Below are 7,637 nucleotides of genomic sequence, written 5' to 3'. Positions count from 1 at the left end.
TCATTCGGTCTGTCGGTCAGTCCGTAACACTTTTATGCTTGGACATTATGGTTAAGATCAAAGGTCTGTTGCTAATAGATGCTGTTCTTAGCTTTTTAAGCTTTTCTTGGCGTTTTGGCCACGATCAAAGTTTAGTATGTGTTTCGGTAGATACTGCAAGCGAAGACCATATGTGGTCAATGTAGAGGCAACCCTTCATACCAATTGTCACTATCCAGCTCCCCTTCTTCCCGGGGAGTTGGGCCTCATTTCCCCTACATCCTCACTTTAAAAATCGGCCTTGTGCCTAATTTGCTTGGTGGGAGAGCAAATAAATACCGTTTTCTTGGCCTTTTGGCCAAGATCAAAGTGTAGTATATGTTCTTACTACATGCTGTACTTATGTTTGTAACTTTGTGATATAAAGTGGGGGATCCCTTTTCTGTATTAATTTAATGTAATATGATCACCCACTTTACAACCAGTTAGTCTCAAAGACATTCAAGTCATTCTCCACATCATTCAAGTTGTTTTTTTTCTGTAATTTTTTAAGCCTTCAAGTCATTCTTAAGTCATTCAATTCATCCTTAAGGTCATTAAAGTCATTCTAAGTCATTTACTTTTTATTTATTTAAGTCATTTCAGCCCATTTTCGGTCATTTTAGTTTATCTATAAGAATTTCATTTCAATCCTACATTCACGAATTCATTCATTACACGAGAGTACGCGACTAATGGCTATCAGCCTTCTTTCCAATCTCGTCGCTTAGTTACAATGATAGAACAGCGGGCCGTGAAAATTCCACGATGGGTTAGATGATAGTGTGTTATTATTTTATGACGTGGTCTGTAAGTTAAAACACAACACGTAAATTTCTTCTTTTTTTTCATTAACTGGAATGAATTTTATAATACTTGAAAAGTGACGTGCTTTTGTGTTGTCTTTGTGTTTTTTGCGTTCTTTTTTGCATGACGTGGTCTGTAGGTTCAAACTCCGCACGGAAATTTCTTAATGTGTATTTTCGTTAATTGAAAAGAAGTTTATCTTTTCTCTACATATATATATATAAAATGCACTTTTCTGTGTGTGTGAGTTCGTTCCCTTTAGGCTCCGAAACGGCTGGGCCGATTTGTTGTTAATTACGCACATATATATCTTATGTGCCTGGGGGTTATTTTAGATAGGTTTTATATCGGAATACCTCTGATAAATATGAGGATCGATAATCAAAGTAATCTGATATACGAAGAAACAGAAAAATGTTGGTTAAAGTTAATACTTTTATGCAGCCTACCAACATAATTGCATTCAAGTTTCGTCGGTATATAAGCAAAATGGTCCAGTATATAAACTCCCCAGTAGGTTCTTTGATAAAACAGAGGCGCGTTCAAAATTAACTCTTCTGTTTACAGTATAATTGGATCATTGTACTTGACTTGTGCATTTTATACTTAATTATTAAAAATAATTTCATAAAATCAACAGTAGGTTCTCTACATTGCAATGTAGACTAGACTGGATTATGGACTAAATCACTGCGGGGAGGCATGTGAAGCTTCCGCTCAGTGCACAGTGGTAATGTCCTGACAAGAGCAGGCAATCAATTGATTTGATTTACGAATTTTCATCGATTTTGATGACAATAAAAGTATTAGAAGTGTGGAACATTTGTTAATTTTCTTTAAATCCCGAGCAACGTTTGGTCGCCCTGCTAGTATATATATGTATATATATATATATATATATATATATATATATATATATATATATATATACAATAGAAAATCTACTTCTTAAAGCACTGTTAATATGGAATGCAAAATTAAAAAAATTAATCGGTTTAAAGACCAAATAAGTGCATTCTATATCAACAGATTTTCTGTCACTAAACACAAACACGCTCTATCAGCGTTTTTAAACATTTAAATCTTACATTTCACAAACATCTGTAAAAAAAAAGTGCCAAGTGCTATCACAGTGGAAGAAAAAGAGGAAAGAACATTTTTCCTGATGCAGATTCTCTTATGAATCGAAATATCGAATTTAATTTTAATAAATATGTTTATTTATTCGAAGAGATACTGTCCTTGTTCAGTTTTTTTCAAACCGTTTATTTTTTTGAATTTTACATATATATATTTTACTTGTGGGGGTTACATCAAAGGAAAATTTCTCATCACCAAAGCTGCAACTCTTCAAAAATTTAAGGAGAACATCAGGAATGGAGTTGGGGGATTAAAGCATGATGGAGTAATTTTGCAATGCACCATGCATAATGTTTTGGGAAAAACACAAATTTATTTTTAAGATGCAATTTTTCAAAAATAAATTATTGATTCAAATTTTATTTTTTTGCAAACAAATCCCTATGCCGCCATTAGAGTATGTTAAAACTACGTTAAGGTACCGTAAATGTGTAGACTCTATTAAAATTAAAACATCTCAGCTGTCTCCTAATGACTTATTGGTAACTACCTTTACTTTCTCTTTCGCTGTGTCTGTATCCGTCTTGTTTATATATATATATATATATCTTTCTTTCTATCTATCTATATATATATATATATACGTATACATATTCACATGTGTGCAAAGGAGTTTGCGTACAGAGTGGGAAAGACTCATGAAAATACAAGGAAACATTCCTTATCACGTTAACACTACTTTTGTTTCAACATGACAAGTACTGCCCTTATACCCAGATAGAATACAATGCATTGAAAAAAGCTAGGAAATGGTGGAAGATATGTTTTTTCGAAAGAAAGAAGATTTTTCCAAAATATTGTGTATCAATATACGTCAGCAAATAAGAAATATGTTTTCATAATTGTTCTACACACACACACACACACACACACACACATATATATATATATATATATATATATATATATATATATATATGAGAGAGATAGAGAGACAGATAGAGAGATAGAGAGAGAGAGACGCCTCTTATATTGTACCCGTGAAACGTCTATAACGAAGCAAAGCTTATTAATGAACCGCATCTTGTTCGAATTACGTTGATTGAGATCGGTAAGGCTGAGAAAATACGCCGGAATAAGCAGAGAATCACTCGTAATATTTCGATATTTTCCTACTTCTAGGCTGAAGGAACAATCTTGATACGAGGGTGCAGTATACCATATTATTTAATCTATGATAATTCCCGAACAGATGAAACACTGTTTCTTGTATGCATTAAAATAATTATAGTAATAATTATGTCAGCCCCTTTTAGAACTCGGCTCTTATTGTTTAAAAATCTAAGTTGAAATTAAAGTCTGAAAGTTAAGCTCGCATGTGCATCAACTGATATCATAATCAGAAGATCACTTTATCCCGCTATACACATTAATATAAATATTAATTTCAATTGTATTTTTCGCGGTTGAAGTTGGCCGTGTTGTTTGTTCCTTGCTAATGTAGTCAGAGATTAGCATGTTCGAAGCTCCCGACCGGCTGTAATCGTAATTCCCTACACTGATAATTCCCGAATATATATATAGGGGTGATATCCTTAAATATGTAACCAATATTGTTTATATAAACATACTTTATACCAGCTCTTTCATCAACTGAGCGTCTCTTAAATATTCACAATTTTTAGATTAAAAAATAAATTTAAGGCAGTATTTTTAATGATTAATTATCGGGGTTTAATTTGTAATGATAACGTTCTAATAAATGTAAGAAACATTTTTTGCAACGTCAGTTAATGCTGTCCCTACTCGTTAAACGTTTCCCTTTTCTTTTGGTAATTTGTATACAATTTTTTCCAAGGTATTTTGGGACTGTGATAGCGAAGCGTGTAATCTATGATAAGCGCCGTAATAATTTGCGAAAAATTGAAAAAGTGAAATCTAAATGCTAATTGCCGCATTAACAACGGGAGTGGCCAAAAGTGAGTGTTCACTGTAGTAGAACGTTATAATTCGAAATTTAAGCGCGTAAGCGTTTATAATCAACTGAAAAAATTACGAATAAGTGATTTTTTTTTATTTTTAAGTAAATGGTACGGGAAGCATTGTTTAGGTCAACCAATTCTTTTTTTTAAACTATTTTGAAATCTAAAAGTTATGTTTTTAAAGTTTATAAAAGGGTAAACGTGTTCAGTATATTTATAACTATAACGCCATTGGTAAGGTGTATACATTCTTTTCCAAGGTAAGTGTGTAATTAAGGATAAGCGTCGTAGAAATTCGCGAAAATTTTAAAAGAAAAATTCTAAATGCTGGTGACAACATTAACAACGGGAGTGGTTAAATAGTGGGTGTTCACTGTGGTAGAACGTTATAATTCAAAATTTAAGCCTATAAGGGCTTATTATCGATGAAATATTTATGAATAAGTGAAAATTAAAATTAAAGTAATATGAAGACGGAAGTCCACCAAGTATTTTGTTTTGTTTTATTTATTATTTTTCAATCTGAAAATTATGTGCGTTTTAAAAGTTCTAAAAGAATAAACATGTCTTATAGCTGACCTAGGTTGGGTTGCCAGACTCTACTAAATACTTGAAGCCAATCTTTCAGAAAAAAAGGCCAAAACAGGCTAAATTGATAACGATAGCTTGATTTTCACAAACAAAAAAGCCAATTGCAAAAAACAACAACGAGTGTGTGCTTATTAAATATATAAATATTCATGTATTTTACACGTCAGTATTTTTATTTTTCTGTAGGTGCGACGAAATTTACAGGTTTTTGAGTAACCTTCAATCGAATAACACATGTAAAATTGTTGCCGACAAATAGTCATGCCGTTAGCCAAACAACGCGCGCGTGTTTTGTTTGGCTGGCTGTCGGAGAGCATAACTTTATTACATAAACACGATCTGTCGCCGAAAATTCTCCATGCGATATTCATTATGAGATTACCTATAAATGTCGTAAAATCTCATGAAAATTTGGAAAAAAATGAACCAATAAACTTTTGTATTTTTAATTGGATTGTTTGGTTTATTAGGAGAACCATTAATATAAAAGACGTAAATATTTAGGAACTAAACACTTCAATATATAATATATATGAAGTGTGGAGGTTTGAAACATCACCAATCTACACGTACTGTGTTTAATGTTATAAATCGATAGGTTGTGTAATTTTTAGTTGTTTTGACAAAGACGTCGACGAGTGTGAAAACGATTCTTATAGTTGATATCGTATTTTAAACTTAGTAAAAGAAAGAAAGTAACAAGGTTATTTTACGTACAGTAAACCCGGTGCAAGCACTCCACTACAAAGAGGAAGAATTATATATGCATATATATATATATATATATATATATATATATATATATATATATATAGAGAGAGAGAGAGAGAGAGAGAGAAATATATATATACTAGCATGGGTTCCCGACGTTGCCCAGGTGTTTGGAGGTGTATGCTGAGCAAAAAACAAAACAAAAAACCGTTATTAAGTTAGATCCATGTCCAAGGAACCTATATCTAAAATTTCAAGTGTTTAGACCCAAAATTGTCGGAGGAGTTTGGTAGAGTTCTCAAAGGTCAAAGCGTTGAACTCTGACTCCTTAACAGCCAGATTTCTGGCCGAAAACCGATAACTAAGATTTTCACAAGTCTCAATACCCTGTATATCAAATTTCGAGTCTGTAGACTAAAAAATCGACAGAGTTATTGCATAGGAAAATGTACACAGAGAGACACACAGACAGACACACAGAAACATAAACTTTTATAAATATATATATATATATATATATATATATATATATATATATATATATATATATATGTAATTATTTTCTATAATTATTATTAAATACCTACAGAGACTAGTGTTTCATCCTTTCGGGAATGATCAGAGTAGGGTATGTAGAGAGAGACAGAGAGAGAAAGAGAGAAAGACAGAGAAGAACTCCGGAATAGGCATTAAAAATTAGTAACAAAATACCGTACAGTATGTAATATCGATAGCACCGTAAGGCGAGGCAAATTAAAAACAAACACCGTATTCCACATCGTAACCTGAGAAAATAGCTTAGTTCTACTGTATACATACATATATATATATAATATATATATATATAAATATATATATACATATGTGTGTGTACATATTTTATATATACATATATAAAATATGTATATAATATGTATATCAACTAATAAGACAGCCTGGTTAATCGCCATCCCCCACACGCTCGTTCTCTATCTGTCTAGATAGATAGAAATATATATATATATATATGTATATCTATCTATATCTATCTATACATCTATAAAAACAGAGATGTGTGTGGCACAGAGGATTTCTGATTGGTTAATCCAATAATCACATCTCCTAAAAACTATGGTTCCTACGCTCTTAAATTTACCATAAAATATTATGCCCTGATTTATTGTCCATCTTGGAAGGTTTTATTTTTTTCTAACTTGCTATTTGCAAATTACAAAATTACGAAACTTACACCAGCCTCACAATCCAACCTCCGACACCACGTCCGCCATTCTGGCGCTAGCCGCACACACGTACACACAACACGAAAACAAACGCTGTCCTCCAAAGGACTATTTGTACTACTACTCAGCACACGCGCACACACGCACACACACACACGTTCACTACCGTCTTCTTTAAAACACATTCTTTTGAAGAGACGATTTTTTTAAGCTGTTGACACACATGTTTTAAAAATCTAGCAAAAATTAATTTTCCTAAATTATGCCGGCTGATAAAATTTTAAAACTTTTTTTTTACAGCTAGAAAGATAAAATTTAAAAATACTTATGTATATATATATATATATATATATATATATATATATATATATATATATATATGAAACAAAACTAAAAAAACGCGCGTTCACTCGTGGTCTTAAGTTCATTTCGGGTTTGTATTACTGTACACATAGATTCGAAAAAGTTGTCACAAAACAAATATATAACAAATAAATGTTATCAAAGGCAAGATAAGTTACTTTTCTACCAAACTGGATATATTTTTCGTGTTTTTATTCAATGTAACATATTTATTCAGCTCGAAAAACGGGTTTGTATTGCTGTACACATAGATTCGAAAAAGTTATCAAAAAACAAATATATAACAAATAAATGTTATCAAAGGCAAGATAAGTTACTTTTCTACCATACTGAATATATTTTTCGTGTTTTTATTCAATGTAACATGTTTATTCAGCTCGAAAATCATACAGCGTTTACCGATGTATTGGAAAATTCAAGATGGCGCCTCACTCCCCCTTTTACACGGTAAGTATGGGAAAAGGTGTTATAAATAAAAAAAACTAGAAAAAACAATTTTTTAAACCCGCCGTATATATGTCAAGCTATGTCACGGTAACATATATTGAGCGAGTTTTTAACAGTATTTTATCCAGTTTTTTTATTTATAACACCTTTTCCCAAACTTACTGTGTTAAAGAGGGAGTCAGGCGCCATCTTGAATTTTCCAATACATCGGTAAACACTGTATGGTCTTCGAGCTGAATAAACATGTTACATTGAATAAAAATACGAAAAAGATATCCAGTTTGGTAGAAAAGTAACTTATCTTGCCTTTGATGACATTTATTTGTTATATATTTGTTTTTTGACAACTTTTTCGAATCTATGTGTACAGTAATACAAACCCATTTAAAAATATTCATTTTGATTAAAAAAAATATTC

The 7,637-nt window shown here is 31.7% G+C and overlaps 1 pseudogene; it reads left to right on the top strand.

Moving 5' to 3' along the window:
* The first annotated feature begins 316 nt into the window (after positions 1-316).
* On the top strand, positions 317-474 carry LOC145263422 (U2 spliceosomal RNA; annotated as a pseudogene).
* The last annotated feature ends 7,163 nt before the right edge of the window (positions 475-7,637 follow it).

This window comes from Euprymna scolopes, chromosome 38, assembly GCF_053919585.1.
Source record: "Euprymna scolopes isolate OS-2025 chromosome 38, ASM5391958v1, whole genome shotgun sequence".
Lineage (NCBI taxonomy): Eukaryota > Metazoa > Mollusca > Cephalopoda > Sepiida > Sepiolidae > Euprymna > Euprymna scolopes.
Note: the sequence above shows the minus strand (reverse complement) of the source record. Positions and strands in the feature narration are given on the sequence as shown.